Source organism: Balaenoptera physalus, assembly GCF_965194825.1.
Source record: "Balaenoptera physalus genome assembly, chromosome: X".
NCBI lineage: Eukaryota > Metazoa > Chordata > Mammalia > Artiodactyla > Balaenopteridae > Balaenoptera > Balaenoptera physalus.
Window position 1 is genome coordinate 43,083,642 of NC_138903.1, and position 17,696 is coordinate 43,101,337.

The 17,696-nt window shown below is 46.9% G+C and overlaps 1 pseudogene across 1 annotated transcript; it reads right to left on the reverse strand.

Moving 5' to 3' along the window:
* Positions 1–3,088: 3,088 nt before the first annotated feature.
* On the reverse strand, positions 3,089–16,732 carry LOC309652601 (SUZ RNA-binding domain-containing pseudogene; annotated as a pseudogene). Its single transcript, XR_014268756.1, has 2 exons — positions 12,972–16,732; positions 3,089–8,929 (listed from the first exon to the last, which is right to left on the reverse strand). The product of XR_014268756.1 is annotated as an SUZ RNA-binding domain-containing pseudogene (transcript).
* Positions 16,733–17,696: the final 964 nt, after the last annotated feature.

A 17,696-nucleotide genomic window follows, 5' to 3' on the forward strand; every position in this document is an offset into this window, starting at 1 on the left:
GGGATAGGACTTACATTTAGAAGTTTCTGCTCCCACCCCAAAATTTGCTTCCTGGGGCCTCTGGACCAAATGGGCAGGCAAACCTCTACCTGGGCTTTTGCTGTAAGGGGCCCCTAGCCTCAGCCCAGATGTATTTGCCACCGGAGAGGCAATTTCTAGCAGCATACAGGGCACTTATGGAAACTGAGGCCCTTTCTGGGGCAGAGCCAGTTATCCCACAGACCGAGAGTCCTCGTATGCCCTACGTAATGGAAGAAAAACTTCCCATAAAATCAGACTGGCCTCAGAGGCCCCGTTATTAAAATGGAAATGCTATCTACAGGGTTGAGCTAAACCCAGCCCTACTGGAGTGTCACAAACTCCATGAGGAAATAACCACATACCTGCCACTGAAGCTCATTCGCCCAAACCCCAGAAATACCTCTACCCCTTGCTCAACGGGGACGGGAGGGAGGATGGTCAGCACCCTCAAAACAAGCAAAGCAACGGTCTTCCTTTACCAATGGAGTGAGCGCAAGGTGTAAGGGACCAGACAATAGAGAGCCACAGCCTGTCACCCCCAAATCCATACGGGGCACAGACCAAAGTGCCCAGTGGGCTGAGCCGCATATAATAGTCCTAGCAATAGAGTATGCCTTTGACAAACATTTTCCCAAGGTTCATATTTTACTGACTCCTGGTTGGTGTTCATGAGCTAACTACTTGGTCAGGACTTTGGCAAAATCAGGGCTGGAAAATACAAGCCAAGACATTTGGGCTAAAGAGGTATGGGGCCGATTGCCACACTGGCTCCCGCTCTGCCCATCTGGGTGCACCATACCTCGGCTCATACCAAACAAGACACAGAGGAAGTGCTCTACGACTCAAAGCCTGATGAACTAACTGAACCACCAAAGCAGCTAGGGCTCTGGAAGGAGGGGGAGATCTCCAGACCTTTGGGAAGAGCCACCCTCCCCTTCTATCAGGGGGCACGCGAGAGGTCAGGGCTTTGGGGCATCACAGGGTTATGACAATGGATTGTTAGTAGAGGAGTGGGCTCAGCAGGGAGACAAAACATTAGTGGCTGTACCAGAAGCCAGAAATCCAGACATTGGGCCTACCTCACTGGAGGGACAATTTACAGAGGAGGAGGGCCACATCAGAGATGGCAAATTGATTTCATTGGGCCTCCCCCTGCAGCGGCAGGAACATATATGTTAACACATGGTTAATAGTGGTGGGTGCCCACACAGGCCTTCCACTGATGGCTCTTGTGGGGCCCCAACCTCTGTTAATGTTACTGAAGTGTTAACACCGCAGCCTCACAGCCCTTGGGAGTGCTGCCAGTTATACAAACAGATCAAGGCTCCCACTGCAAAGCAACGCAACAGCGGGCATTACAAAATCACATTGTGTGAGTTTTCACCTGCTCCGTTGTCCTACAGCAGCAGATGTCACAGAAAGGCATAATGGTATTTTAAAACAAGGGCTCCTGAGAGAACCTGGAGGAAGATGGTCCCTCAAGTTCAAAAGTGCAGACCTAAGACATAACTGCACTGTATTAAAATTCGCAACAAATGAAATGACCACCTGTAGAGACGCTGTGACCTCTCCTGGTGGACACATCCACACTGGACACAACCCAATTACCAGTTTTCATGGACATGGGAGCCTTGCGTGCTGCCCACAGCAAATGAACATCCACCTGGTACTTCCACCTTTTTCCCTTCTCCCTCATAGAAACTCCGGAGCCTAGCAGCCACTTCTCCCTTGAGCCCAACAGTGACCTGCTGTGGACCACCAACTCTGGGACCCCATTCAGCATGCTTCTGCTCCTCATCCAGTGTAAGCTGAGCAGACCACTCACCACTATCTGGAGAGAGAGGCGTCCTCATCTGCTGCCCACACACTCCACTAAATCACCATAGATCAATCTTGGACCAGCTCCCGATACCCAGGAGGTGGAACTAATTACCCCTGGACTGGGTAACACCATTTGGACGATACCCAAGGGACAATCAGAACTCCTACTGCTGCCCACAGATGACCTCTGACTTTCACCCCTATTCTGTTGCTGTGCCCCTTCCATACCTGAGAAGTTCCTCCCTTCACCAGTGTCGACTACACACCCATTGATGGATCACCTTTCCCTGGCAAACTACACCTTACTGTTGACAAGGCCTGGAAATAACATGCCACATGCACACGGGAGACACACAACATGGGTCAGGATGGAGACCACGGGAAGCACGCTGCTGGCCATTCAGTTTGGTCAGTCCTACTAACATGACCACAGACACCACCACTGAGGCTAGCACTCCTCCTCCTTCCGTCTCTACTGCTACCAGCAACACCCATTCTGGCTAAGCCAGGCTCTAAGATATGGCTTGCGACTCACAGGTGCCTTCTAATTCTGTGGGTCAACTCTAGCTTCAAATATGTGGCCAATCATGGGCTGAGCACATAACCAATTGAGTTGACTCAGGTGCTGAGTATGGGGTGGATAACATGCACATTTACTTGGCTAAAACATTATAAGCTCCTGTTAACACCACCTGGAATTGCACTAAGCCGCACAACTTGCCTTCACAGGAACACAGAATATAGGCAACAATGGGAGCCTTGGTGGGCCTGTAAGGGAATCCCTGGTAAAGGGCTTTCCCTATTACAAGCTTCCCCTTGTCCAACACTGGACACTGGGTTTGACTCAAAATTGCAGTAGATTTTTACTCAGCAACAGAACCCCTCAAGGACTTACCCTCACCAACCACACTAGCCACAACTCTCCAACGCCACAATCTTTCCAAATATTCCCCTGATACTAACCACTTTAGGATCACTAATTGGTGAGGGGATGGGCAGTAGGAACAGCGTATGTGCAGGACGCCACACAACAATGAAAAGAAACACAGCCAGTCATGTCCTAGGAGTTATCCACACAAATTAAATAAATTGCCCAAGGACTGGAACTCTTGGCTGAATCTCACCACACTTTAGCAGCCATGGTGTTAGATAACAGCATAGCTCTAGGTTACCTATTTCTGGGCCCTTATTAACACATCTTGTTGCATGTTGGTTGTCAAAGAAAAACAAATCAGGACTTAGTAAGGAGAAACTTTTTTTCAGAAGGATTATTGGAAGGGAGGGAAAGGGACTATTGTAATGGGGAGGGCTGGTTGCAATAGGGAGAATGCTATGACCTTAAGGTCTACAAGGGTCTCAAAATCAAGCAGAGAAAGGCTTTTCTTTCACAGGGTAAGGAGGAGGCAAGCAGAGAAAAGCAGAATCTTTCGAGGGAAGTTGGACAAGCAGGGGGAAATGGCCAGTGGGGTCTGACAGGAAAGTATCCTGCTGTTGTCAGTCAATTCTCAGGAGAAGCTGAGAAGGGAGGCAAATTTCACTTTTTTGTGTTTGCTCAGGCTTGGGGGCAAGCAGAGTCCTGGAACCTGTAGGAAGGGAGAAGCCTGACTAAAGTTTGGTCAAGACAAAGCAGAGGGTAAGCAACAGGTAATTGTGAACACGTAGTCGGTCCCCCCTTGTTGTTTAAGTCAGACAAAATCTGTCCTTGAGCACTATTAGGGATGGAATGAGTCATTGGGAAGCTGAGTTAGGTCCAAATAGTTTTCAAGGGGGTGCTGGCCTTCACGTTCCTCTTGTTCCTGAAGAACTGACTACTGTATCATCTGTTGATTGTGCTGTTAGGCTGACAGCTGTTGGAAGGCCTTAGCGATTAGGCATTTAACAAGAGAAATACTCAGGAATAAAATAAAATAATAGTTATTAAAGGTTGAATAAGCGAGTAAAACCAAGATTTAAGGGTCAGAGAGAGCAAGTCGAGAAGATTCCTAGACATTGGGCCTGAAGGGTATTCAGATAGTGGAGTGAAGATGACAATGGAAATCTGAAGAATTTTCTGGAATGTCTGGATGTTTTTGGTGATGGCATATCCATCAGAGAGCTTTCAGGGAACACATGCACAGCAATGGCTTCCGATCATTACAAAAGCGCCCCCCTTGAAGGGCCAGGATGGTGTCCAATGCCAGACAATTATGAAGATCCAGTCATTGGAGTTCCTGTAGTTCTCTGGCAATGATGTTAGTGGTTTTAGATGTTAGTGGTAAGATCCACAATCATGGTTATTTTCTGTAGCAGAGCATAGAAGATGCAGGTGGTTGGGTGAACTTCTAAGTGGCCCACACTGCAGCAGCTCTAGGCATGCAGGTTGCCCATAGTTGACTTGTTGCAGCAAGTTTTTTAGATTTACTCCCAGTCTCTTAGCCTCTTGTTCTAAGGCTTCTTAAGAACCTGATGAGACAAGAAGCACAGCCTCCTTCTGGGGCTTGGATTCTGCCTAAGCTTGTAGTTGTAACATGTTTTGTAGACCTCTTGCCTCATCTAGTGTCTGGAAAACTTAAATCAGAGGTAATAGAGTAGTTAAGGTGAGAAAAAAAGGCAATCTGGTTAAGCGTAGATGGCCCTTTTTGAAGAGTATTGAGGTTGAAGGAGATTCCTTTTGAAGTCTAGGGGGGAAAAGCTAAAGGGACCCTGAGTGATAGCACAAAGGATGCCCTTAAATATGAGATGGCATAGGAATTTAAGGGAAGCTGGAGGCTTCCGAAGAAGAGGGAGAACATAACCAGCATTCTAAAGTAAGGTTGTGAGACTGTACTATGAGTTGAGTGAAGGAACGCTATAGATTCTGGGGTCCTTGCAGGGATGGCAGAATTGTTAAAGGGGAGAACAGCTTGGGTGAAGGGGAAGAGGAGATAATACAAATGAAGGCTCATTACGGAAAGCTGCAGTTGTAATGGGGGGAGTTATGTGGATAGCAAAGATGATGCTGGAGGGGATAGAGAAAAAGGATGATACTGCAAGAAGAACAGTAAAAATGGTGAGATTAGGAAGTATGTAAAAGAATCCTACAGGGTCTTGTTTGGCATCTTGGGTAGAAGCTGATCACCTCGTGATGTCATCTACTTGGTCCGAAGTTCTTAGGAAAGCAGTCTACCTTGTGGCAACATCTGCTTCTGGGGGCTCTCGAGAGACCCTCAGTTTATTTTTTTTCAAGTTTAAAACATGTATTTAAAATTCAATTTATAAAATGCTTAATCTGCTGACTCAGGAGCCCACGGTGCGGGGTTGGGTAGGGTGGGCAGCTGCCCATTAGACCAGCAGAGCAGGACTGCAGGGGTGCGGCCCTCCCTCCCATGCCCTTCTGTTCAGATACCCAAGGGGCCCATGTGCACCCCTGGGATCACATGGCCGAACACAGGACCCCAGAGGTTTCCAGAGTCTTTGCCTACCAGGGAGGCTGGGGCAGCCCTGCCGGCCCATCTCTGAGCAGAGCATCCCCAGGTGGGGCAGAGCTGCATATGGCTGGGCTAGACAGGGCGGGGTGGGGCAGTGGGCTCTGGAAGGGGCTGCTGGTAGCAGACAGGGTGTTGCCTCCTGCCTGCAGGTGGGGAGCACCCTGACTGAGTGGGTGGCGAAGGGTTGGGCACCAGGCCCAGACCCCCAGCTCCTTTGGTTATAGGCTGACATCACAGTAGTGGCTCATGGGAAGCGGTTAGCTGGAAGGTCTGAGGCCTGGCTCACAGAGTCAGGGAGGAGCTGGGAGAAGGGGACAGTACCGTGAAGGCAGATAAGGGGCAGCAGCCTCAGGTTTCTGCCCCCCACTCCCCTGGTGTTTTCCAAGCTAAAGCCTGCAGCTTACTTTTTAAAAAAAATTTTTTTAAAGAAAAGAAAAGCAATTTATAAAAGCAAAAAATTAAAAATCTCCCTATTGTTAAATATTTTAATATGTATTGCTATATGTATTGAATACAATGTGAAAATAAAAAAAAAGAAAAAGCACTTAAGGAAAGTTACAGACAACTGCCTAAAAACAACAACAAAACCGAAAACACCCACAAACACACACACAAAATCCAAACTGTTTTCCCATCTCCCCTCCCACCTCCCCCCAACACCATAGTTTCCTGTTTTCATTTCTTTCTTTTTAAAATTTTGCCTGCCACCTCTCCATCTGAGAAGCCAGGATATGACTGCTGGGGGGTGGTGACAGGCACACAGCAGGCAGAGCCCCATCTTTGGCCAGAGGGAGGTGAGAGCATCAGTCCCTACTACATCCTTGATCCACAGACACCCATCAGCCAGCCTCCCCTTGGCTCCCACTAGAGAAGGGGAGCAAGAACAGGTGGTCCCGACGGCTGAGCAATCAGCACTTCTGGCCTTCCCACCTGGCCCACCTCTGTACCTTCTCCAACTGAAAAGGATAGTTTCATCTTGGGCCAGAAACCACTATTACATGAGGGATGGACACTATCCATTTAGAATGCAGAAACTTGGTCTTGGCAGTAGAACTGTAAAGACAGCAGCAACCTTCTCCCGTCCCCACTCCTGGAGGTCATTTCCCCTCAGAGCAGCCTGTGGACACCATTCAACATCCTGCGGGTTCTTACTGACTGAAGCTTTGTTCCAGCTCTGCTCATGGACAATTTCCTGCCTTCATGTAGTTTTAAGCCTGTGGACTAATTGCTGACTCAACTGACAGCTGAACTTTCCTCCTAAGGGGAAGATGTAGTGGGCCAAGACTTGCACAAATGTCACACCAAACCACTCCTGAGCGAGGAGGCCGTCTGGCTGGCTGAGGGATATAAGATGCAATGCGATGGAAGAGATCAGAAAGCCCGAGAGGGGCCAGATTGTACACACACAGCTGCTCTAGGCAGGGCCCCCTAAGTCTCTTCCACCTCAAAGAACCAAAGCAAATCTCCAGGCTCCAAGGACAGAGGGGAAACTGCCTTCATTCCAGGCCCTTGCTCTGGAAGAAGGGGTGGAGGATAGCCTAGGCCTATGGGGAACCAGTCTGTCATTACCAATCTTTGCAATGCACAGCTTGTCTCTTCCCAGGTGTATTGAGAACGGTCTGCTCCCAAGGTAGTGATTTCACAAGAGAAATGTGCTGGATAGAGTTACGGAGCTGATGCCATCAACAGAGATGGCACTCCACAGACCCTTGAGAGTTCTAAGCCTTGCTGGAGCAGGAAGATCTACCTACCTTCTGACCACACTCGGCAGAAGGCTTGGAGTCCTGGAGTCAAGACTCTCTCCTGGCTTTCCTTGTGCTGACAGCAAAATACTGAGCAAGGCTCGCAGCCCTTACTCTTTTTTTTTTTTCTACTTTTTGGCCACACCACGTGGCATGTGGGATCTTAGTTCCCCGAACAGGGATCCAACCCGCGCCCCCTGCAGTGGAAGTGCGGAGCCTTAACCACTGGACCACCAGGGAAGTTCCTCGCAGCCCTTACTCCTAAAGCCCCAAAGTGCAGCCTCACTCCCTGCCCACTTCTAGAAGTAGTAAGCCTGGCTGGTAGGGAACCACTCCTGAGAGGTTTTGGAAGGGCAAGTCTGTTCACTTTCCCTGTCTCCCAAAATACACTAGAGGTGAGGGGTTGGCACCCTCCCCAGGCCCTCTGATTCTATAGAGCTAGCCCAGTCTTCAGGTAGCGCCCAGATGCTCTGGGACTTAGCTGGGGGGAGGGAGGTATAGGCACGGGGTGCTCATCTGTCCTGGGGGCTGCAGAGCCCTGCCCCTTTTCTGGGCAGCAGTAGGAATACAGAAGCTAAGCTCACCAAAATCCTATCGGTTAATGTTTCTAGTGAATTGCCCAGAAACATTTTTAAGTAGACTACCAAACTACCCTTTCTCAATTAAAAATTCATTAAACTGCTAAAACCCCTCCCATGCACTTTTATTTTTGCAAATCAAATATTGTATAAACAAACAAAAATAGGAAGCAAAGAAACAAAAAGGATATTTTCAGATGGAACTTTCTTTTAAGTGATGAAAACATGCACTTGAGGGTGGGTGGATGGGAGTTCTCATTTGTGTTTTGAAATCCCAAATTAATGAGCATGATAAACTGTTATTGCTGGCACTGGCTTCACCCCAAGTGGCCAAGTGGCACTGTCTGACTCTCTGAGTCCTTGGTGGGTTCCCCCCAACCCTCCTCTAACCCCCACCCTTTCCCTTTCCATTGACTTGGGACAGCCCTTCTAGACATGCCAATCACAGTGGGGGGAGGGACGTCACAGTGCATAGGGTTCAAGGTCACAGTGGGCGCAGCAAAGGGAATCACATTGCAAGTAAGTCAGGTTGTTCCCTCTGCTCAAGTCCAGCTGTCTGCCACGGCAGTGCGACCCACAGCGGACGACCCAAGAAGTGGTGACAGAGGGGCAGTGGCGGTGGCATCCTTTCCTGCCCGCATGTATCTGTGCTGTTTGAAGCCTTGTAACCCATCAGGACCCAACAGCTGTCTGATCACATTGTTGGGCTGCCTGCTGTCTTCAGGTTGGGAGATCCTGGTTGGCCTGTCGAGGATGGGTTTCTCTTGCTCCTCCTCTGGGCTGGCGCTGCCCGGGATCCACTTCCAGGCCTCCGCGTACTCTGCCTCGCGCTGCACTAGGGACTTGACGGGAAGGGCTGGCCTGCTGGTGGAGTTGGGGCTGCTGACCACACCAATGCTGGTGGGCCTCTTGAGGATGCGGCTCTGTGGAGGGGCCCCGTGGGAAGGCTGTCGTCCTGAATCACAATGGGCACTTTGGGAGGAGATTTGGATTTCCCCGCTGTCTGCCGCCTTCCAGCTCTCAGGGACTTCCTCATCTTCCATCTTACTCACCGCTTTCGGAGACCCTCAGTTTAGAGTCTGCAGTTGGGATGGACTTCCATTTAGAGCAGATTTCAATATCTTTTCAGTTGAGAAACACCAATCCAGGGTTTGACCCCCCGGGGTTTGGCAGCAGTGTTAGTGATGTAAAGAGGATGATGCAAGGGCCCTTTTAATAGGGCTCAAGATTAGTTTTCTGGTTGCCTTGAGAGAACTAACTCTCCAGTTTCTAGGTTATATAGTGGTTTGCATAGGAGAAATGGAGGAAAAGCAGCTTCCACCTGTTGAAAGGTGCAGAACAGAAGATATATTGTATGTATTTTTTGTGTATGGTAAAGGAAAATACATGAAAATAATAAGATCACTCACACATATTTATAACACACACCTACACACCTGGATGAGGTTAAATGTATAAAGAAAAGAGTCTGGAAGGATCATCCCCAAACTACATAATACTAGTTATGCCAGGGAAGAAGGCAGAAGTTAGATTACAGAGATATTTCCACTTCCTAATTTTTTTACTTTGCTATATTGTTTACATTCTTTGCCCCACATTGCATTGCCCTTGCAAGGAGAAAAAAATAATAAAGACTAAAAATGGAAGAGCAAAGGAGATGGCCTTGAGTTAGAGCATGACCCCACAAACTGAGATGACAGCAAAGGAGCCATGGAAAACCAGGAAACCACTCACACTCCAAGGCTCTGCCAGAAATTTTTAACTAAAAACAGCCTCTTTGGAACAACTACTGATGATACCACACAGAGCTGAAAACGACTGGCCCTTAGGAAAACTCAACAATAAAATTTCTTAGGCTAAAGGCCCAGAAATTTTGACTTGCTTAGGAGCTGGAGTGATGAACTGATTTCTCTTGATGGAGAGCACAAATCATCTAACTGATCATGTTTGCCCTTTTCACTGTGGCTGCCATGAAGCTCACAGCTAAAATGTTTAGCTCAGTTTATCTGAACTAAGGCCAGATGATCTGTGTCTCTTCACAGCAACTTTACCTGCTTCTTGATCTTCTATTCCCTCTAAATTTCTCTAATTCTTATTTTCAACTAATTGCCCTTTCCCATTTTGCTGTGGGAAAACCAAGTGGGAAACAAACAACCTATCTGAGACTCAATCATTTTCTTTTCCTCTTTGGAAAGCTACTGGGGGTGGGGTGGGTACAGAAGAGTCTTCAGAGATCAAGTTGGGTTAGCCACTCTGCAATGGCTGGATGTGAAATGTGTTGTTTGTTCATTCATTGATAACGTGTTTCTCATCTGACCAGCAATTCCATTTCTATAACTTTGTCCTAAGGTAAGAATCATGGATGTGTGCAGAGATTTAACTGCAGGAACCTTCATCACAGCTTTGCCTTTAAAACCATAATATTGAAAATAACCTAAATGCCCAATCACTGAGAACTGAGAGAATAAGTTATGGAACCTCCAAAGGATGGAAAGGCAGGAAACCATTGAAAGTAACACTATAGACGATTAAGAGGCTAAAGAGACACAGCAACCAAATTTGAAGTATGAACCTTGTCTGGAATCTTAATTTGAACAGACAAAAAATCTTGGAGATAATCATTAAAGTTTGAGCCCCGACTAGATATTTGATATTAAGGAATTTAACCACTAATGATCTGAAGATATTATTGTTAATTATTTTACCTTGAATAATGGTATGGACCTTTAAGTCCTTATCGTTTACAGATACATAATGGAGTATTTATGGATAAAACAATATGTCTGGGACTTGTTTCAAATAATAACAGACATGTAAAAATTTATTGAGCTGTACACTTAATATTTGTGCATTTTATTTTATACCTCAATTAAAAACAAATTAAAAAACAATCTGGGAGGAAGAAATGAATGGGTAGTCTAGGTTAGGGGTTGGCAAACTTTTTCTGTAAAGAGCCAGATAGCAAATATTTCAGAATTGTGAAGCCTATGGTTTCTGCAGCAACTACTCAGCTTTGCCATTGCAGGTTGAGAGCAGGCACAGACAATACACAAAACAATTATGCTCCTTGACTGTGTTCCAATAATATTTCATTTATGGGCACTATGATTTGAATTTTGTATCATTTTCACATATCACAAAATATTGTTCTTCTTTTGACTTTTTTTCCAACCATTAAAAAAATATGAAAACCATTCTTAAGCTTATGGCTGTATAAAAGCATGCCAGATTTGGCCCACTGCCTGCAGTTTTCCATCTCCTGGTCTAGATGAAATAAGACTGGCCAAGAGTTGATGATTGATGAGACTGGGTGATGTGCATAATGGGGTTTCATTGTACAGTTCTCAATGTTTGAAAACTTCCACAGAAATAAACTAAGTTTGGAAATAAACTACTATGGAAATAAAGTTAATGGCATGGAAGGATAGCTGTGAAGTGAAGAAGAGGCAGGCCACAAGATCATGCTCCCAATTGTTTAATAACAAACAAACATCTGTCCCCCAAGATATTACAATAGTTTGCGGCCCTCCAAGGCTCAACTCTACCTGACACAATCTTATTCCTTGGTATTTAATTTCTTTAACTGGATTTTCTTGGGTATCACAGGAGCAGCTCTGACATAGAGTTCATGGAAGATCCATTAAATATATACATGATCGGTGCTACAAAACCATGGGGAATGGATAATAATCATGTATTAACTCACTTAATTATCATCCCAAGCCTCACAGGATAGGCCCTGCTATCATCCTCATTTCCTAGAGAGGATACTGAGGCCTAGACAGGAAAAGTGACTTGTCTGAGATCACACAACCAGTGATTAGAGGGTGAGGTGGTGAGAAAATGAAAAGCAGAGAACTCCTCCCTAGCTGTTGTGGCACCACGGTTTTCAGAGATGCAACCCTCAGTCTGCTTCTGGATGCCCTAAAAAATTAATTCTCCTTCTAAACTACAGAGAACGTTGTTTGGTTTTTAACTCAAGAATAACAAAATGTTAAATTTACATTGTGCTTTACAGTTTAACTTAAAATCTTAATATTCAAAGCCACAATAAGGAAAAGAGAAACCAAAAATTAAGGAGATAGTTGCAAAACACATATCACCAATAAAAGAGTGGTATCCGAATATACGAAAACAATTCCTACAAATCAGTAAGGAAAAGGCAGACAATGCAACATAAAAATGAGCAAAAGATCTGAACAGGCACCTCACAAAACAGGATCTCCAAGTGATCAATACATATATGAAAAGGTAGTCATCAGGGAATATAAATCAAAACCTCAATGTCTGAATCCTCCATTGGAATGTTGAAACCACAAGGGCTGGGATTTTTGTTTATTCATGGATGTATTGTTGATCTCAAAGAGCCACCAATCATGGACCCCAAAGAATCCCAACATGACCCTTCAAATTCCCATTCCTGTCTCCATGGACCCTTGTCACTCATCCTATAGACCTCCTATTGTCCACTTCACAGATTCCCCCATCACTCACCCAACAGACCCTCCATCACTCACCCCAGACCCCCTTCACTCACTCTATAGACCCCCTTTACTCACCCCCTTGAAATCCCATCATTCACCCTACAGGCAGCATTGCTCACCTCACAGATCCCCCATCGCTCACCCCCATAAACTCCCCATCGCATATCCCACACACCTGATCCTCCAGACTCCCCTATCACTGTTGTTCACATCATTCAGTCCAAAGGACCCCTCATTAGAGCTTCCACATGTCCCCATCACTGACCAGACAGACTCCCATCACTCAGCCAGGCCCCTCACCCTGGCTCTGCTCTCAGGACCCAAAAGCTCCTTCTCAAGCCAGGCTTGGCTCCCCGCTTGCACAAATGGGCTCAACGTCCCTCGAAAATCCCTTCCCCTTCCAGCCCTCCTCGGTGGGTCTGGATGGCGCATTAGCTTATCTTTCGCCCGATCAGAATCAGCCACCGAGCCCAGCTCTGCCAGTAACAAAAATGGCGTCATTCGCTCTGCGCCAGCAACTCGGTCGCCGGCCGGGAAATGGCTAGTGCCTCCCACGGCTTCTGGGTGCTGCCATTCCAGCCAGAAGATGTATGCGTTTTGGAGCTCGGGGAGTCCCCGTGATATTTCCGAGGCAGGGTACTCGAAAGCAGTGTGAAGCTCGGAAGCGCCGCGACTGTCCCGGGGGTGGGGGGAGATTCCAGGCCCGGGGGGGAGATTCCAGGCCCTGAGCGGAGGCACCGCCTGAGCAAAGGCGTGGCGATGCGACTGGTTGGGGTGTTCGGTGGGAACCGGGGGGCGAGGCGGGGAGTGGAAGCACCACCTGAAAGACTGTTCTGTGGAAGCCTCATTTCTAAAGCGTCTGGAGAAAGTGAAGAGTACCTTGACATAATGTTTGTATTCACTTGGGGGCTCAGACCACACTCACCGCGCACTCCTCCGAGCCTAGCGTCACCGCCCTCCTGCCCTCCTATTGCTCCTTCCTCAGGTCAGGGCCCGCCCCCTCCTGTCGCTCACAGCCTGGACTTTCTACCCGCGTCATTTAAATTGGGCAGAAGCGACCTTTTGCAGCCCATATCAAAGCTCAGAGAGTTGAGTCAGAGGTTCAAGGTAAAACCTAAGGGGCACTGATTTTAGAAAACTTAACAAAGGGCTAGATTGCAGTCAGCCCAGAACGGGATTAAATAGTTAACAAAGGCGTAGGTTCTATATCTACAAAATAGAGGATCTCTGATGGTGCAGTATTTAAGAATGTCCTAGGATTCAAGATCTCTACCAAGGTGTATGGATGGAGAAAACTTAACAAAAACCTTGCTTTCAAGGTCAAATTAGGAGGGCCCTGATAGTGGAATGGTGGCCCAGTTCCAAAGTCATTCAGAGAGGCTTTGAAAATGGAAATGTTAACTTAGACCCAAATCTGAAATAGACCAGAGAAGCATTAATAGTGGTATAATTAACAATGGCCCACAACTCACAACCTATACCAAAGGGGCAATGATGGTGGAAGAGTTAACAAAGACCTGACTTCAAGGTCACACGTAATGGGCACTCATGATACAAGCATTAACTGAGGGCTGGGGTTGATGCACATAGGAGAAGAGGCACTAACAATGGAAGAGTTAGCAGATGTTTGATTTTCCATACACACCAAAGGAGCATAGATGGGGAGGATTTAACTGAGACCTGTAGTCAATGTACAGACCCTGGGGAGCAACAATAGGGAAAGAGTTAACAGGCTTGAGAAAAGATTCACACATAAATTGCCCTGATAGTGAAAAAGTGAACAGACCTCCAAGTGCAATACACAGACACAAGGGACTGTTAACTATCTACCCTCAAAAGCCTAGATTCTATATCTAGATAAGAACCCATTAATGGTGGAATAGATAACAGTTGCCTGAGTTCAAGGTAAAATCAGAGATTGATTTAGGTTGGAAAAGTTAACAGAGGCCCAGGTTGGGAGGACATAGATAAGGGATTCTTATGGTGGAATGACTAACAGTGGCTGGGATTTGAGATCACACAAAGGGCATGGATGGTGGAAGAGTTAACAAGGACATAGTTTGAATATTGACCAGATGGGCATCAATGGTGGAATATTTCAAAGACACCTGTATTTGTTTGCTGCTCTAACAAATGACCACAAACTTGTGTTGGCTTAAACCAACGCAAGTTTATTACTTTACAGTTCTGGAAGTCAGAAGTCCAAAATGGGTTTCACTGGGCTGAAGTCAAGGTGTTGGCAAGGCTGTACTCCCTCTGGAGGTTCTAGGGAGAATTCATTTCCTTGCCTTTTCCAGCTTCCTTGGCTAATGACCCCTTCTTCCATCTTCAAAGCAAGCAATGTAGCATCTTCAACTCTCTCTTTGACTGTGACCTTCTGTTTCCACCATCACATCTCCTTCTCAGACTCTGACCCTCCTCCCTCCCTCCCTCTCTCTTATGAGGAGCCTTGTGATTACATTAGACCCATCTGGATAATCCACAATAATCTTCCCATCTCAAGATTCTTTTTCTTTTTCTTTTTCTTTTTGGCTGCACCGCACAGCATGAGGGATCTCAGTTTCCCAACCGTGCCCCCGGCAGTGCAAGCCAGGAGACTTAACCACTGGACCACCAGGGAAGTCCCAAAATTCTTAACTTAATCACATCTACCATGTCCCTACTGCCATGTAAGAAAACAGATTTACAGATTCCAAGGATTGGGACGTGGATATATTTGGGAGACCATTATTCTGTCTACCATAATGCCCAATTTTGAGGTCAAACCAGAGGCTCAATGGTGGTGGAAAATCTGATTGAGACACAGTGTATTAATAGGGGAAGACAATTGATGGTAGATCAGGTTTGAATTCAAACCAGATGGGCATCAATGAGGGGCTTGAGCTCTTATGTCAGAATTGTTTCAAAGGCCCAGGTTCAAGATCAGAACAAAGGAAATTGATAGAAACCTCAATAGAGACTCTGGACCAAGGTCACAGAAGCACTGATGGTGGACACATTAACAGAGGCCCAGGTTTAAGATCTAAAACATAGGCACACTGATGGTGGGATACTTAGCAGAGCCCTGGGTTTGAGGTTAAAACTGAAGGTCACTGATGATTAAAGATTTAACAGATAGATTCATGGTCAGAAAAGAGGGGCATTGGTAGTAAAATCTACAACTGTGATCTGGGTTTAATATACAGATCAGAGAGGGGAACTAATGGTGTTAAGAAACTTGGATTTGATTGACAGATCAGAAGAGGCATTGAGAAGGAAGAAATAAAAATAGAACTCAGGTTTGGGTTTCATGCCAGACTGAATTGATGATGAAATAGTTACTTAACAGAGACCTAAGTTAGATGTCCCGACAAGTGGCACATTAGTGGCAGAAGTATTAACAGAAGGCTGTGTAGAGAAAAAATTGAACAGAGAACCAGGTGCAAGTCAGACCTGAGAGGAAGAGTTAACAGAGGACCAGGATCAAGGTTCAGATCTGAGGGACATAGATGGTAGAAGTCTGACCCAAGACCCAGATTCAATGTGGACAACAGGGGACACATAATCTTCTGTGTGGTCCTGACTAAAGCCACAATCATGTCTTGACTTCAGTAGTGTTATACAGTAGTGGCTATGGACTGAATTGAGGGCCCCCCCCAACATGTTGACGTCCTAATCCCCATGTGACTGTATTGGACATAGGGCCTTTAAGGAGGTGATTAAGGCTGAGGTTATGAGGGTAGAGCCCCGATCTGATAGAAGTGGTGTCCTTAGAAAAGAGCCAGAGCCACCAGAGACATCTGTGAGACACCATGTGAGGACACAGAGAGGAGATAGCCATCTGCAAGCCAGGAAGAGAGCTCTCACCAGAAGCCAAATCCTGCCAGAACCTTGATCTTGGACTTTCTGGCCTCCAGAATTGTGAAAAAACAAACTTCTGTTGTTTGAGCCACCCACTCTATGGTATTTTGTTATGACAGCCCAAGCAGAATAATACAAAGCTATGTACATGTTTAAGAGTTGTCTCAATTATGTGGGAAACTAGGTATGGCAGGACCCCTGGAAATTAAGAATTTTCATGAAGTTAAGATCAAAGCTCTGGGGGAGACCTTCAAGATGGTGGAGGAGTAAGACGTGGAGATCGCCTTCCTCCCCACAAATACATCAGAAATGCATCTACATGTGGAACAACTCCTACAGAACACCTACTGAATGCTGGCAGAAGACCTCAGACCTCCCAAAAGGCAAGAAACTCCCCAAGTACCTGGTAGGGCAAAAGAAAAAAGAAGAAACAGGGACAAAAGAATAGGGACGGGGCCTGCACCAGTGGGAGGGAACTGTGAAGGAGGAAAGGTTTCCACACACTAGGAAGCCCCTTCGTGGGCGGAGACTGCGGGTGGCGGAGGGGGGAGCTTCGGAGCCACGGAGGAGAGCGCAGCCACAGGGGTGCGGAGGGCAAAGCGGAGAGATTCCCGCACAGAGGCTCGGTGCCAACCAGCACTCACCAGCCCGAGAGACTTGTCTGCTCCCCCGCCGGGGCGGGCGGGGGCTGGGAGCTGAGGCTCGGGCTTCAGAGGTCGGGTCCCAGGAAGAGGATTGGGGTTGGTGGCGTGAACACAGCCTGAAGGGTTAGCGCACCATAGCTAGCCGGGAGGGAGTCCGGGAAAAGGTCTGGAACTGCCAAAGAGGCAAGAGACTTTTTCTTCCCTCTTTGTTTCCTGGTGCGTGAGGAGAGGGGATTCAGAGCATCACCTAAACGAGCTCCAGAGACAAGCGCGAGCCGCGGCTATCAGCGCGGACCCCAGAGACGGGCATGAGATGCTAAGGCTGCTGCTGCCGCCACCAAGAAGCCTGTGTGCAAGCACAGGTCACTCTCCACACCGCCCCTCCCGGGAGCCTGTGCAGCCCGCCACTGCCAGGGTCCCGTGATCTAGGGACAACTTCCCCGGGAGAACGCACGGCGCGCCTCAGGCTGGTGCAATGTCACGCTGGCCTCAGCCGCCACAGGCTTGCCCTGCATCCGTACCCCTCCCTCCCCCGGCCTGAGTGAGCCAGAGCCCCCGAATCAGCTGCTCCTTTAACCCCGTCCTGTCTGAGCAAATTACAGATGCCCTCAGGCGACCTACACGCAGAGGCAGGGCCAATCCAAAGCTGAACCCCAGGGGCTGTGCGAACAAAGAAGAGAAAGGGAAATTTCTCCCAGCAGCCTCAGGAGCAGAGGATTAAATCTCCACAATCAACTTGATGTATCCCGCATCTCTGGAATACCTAAATTGACAACGAATAATTCCCAAAATTGAGGCCGTGGACTTTGGGAGCAACTGTAGACTTGGGGTTTGCTTTCTGCATCTAATTTGTTTCTGGTTTTATGTTTATCTTAGTTTAGTATTTAGAGTTTATTATCATTGATAGATTTATTTATTAATTTGGTTGCTCTCTTCCTTTTTTTAATATATATATAGATTTTTTTTATTCCTTTTTCTCTTTTTCTGAATGTGTATGTGTATCCTTCTTTGTGTGATTTTGTCTGTATAGCTTTGCTTTTACCATTTGTCCTAGGGTTCTCTCTGAATGTTTTTTTTTGTCTTGTTTTCAGTATAGTTTTTAGCACTTGTTATTATTGGT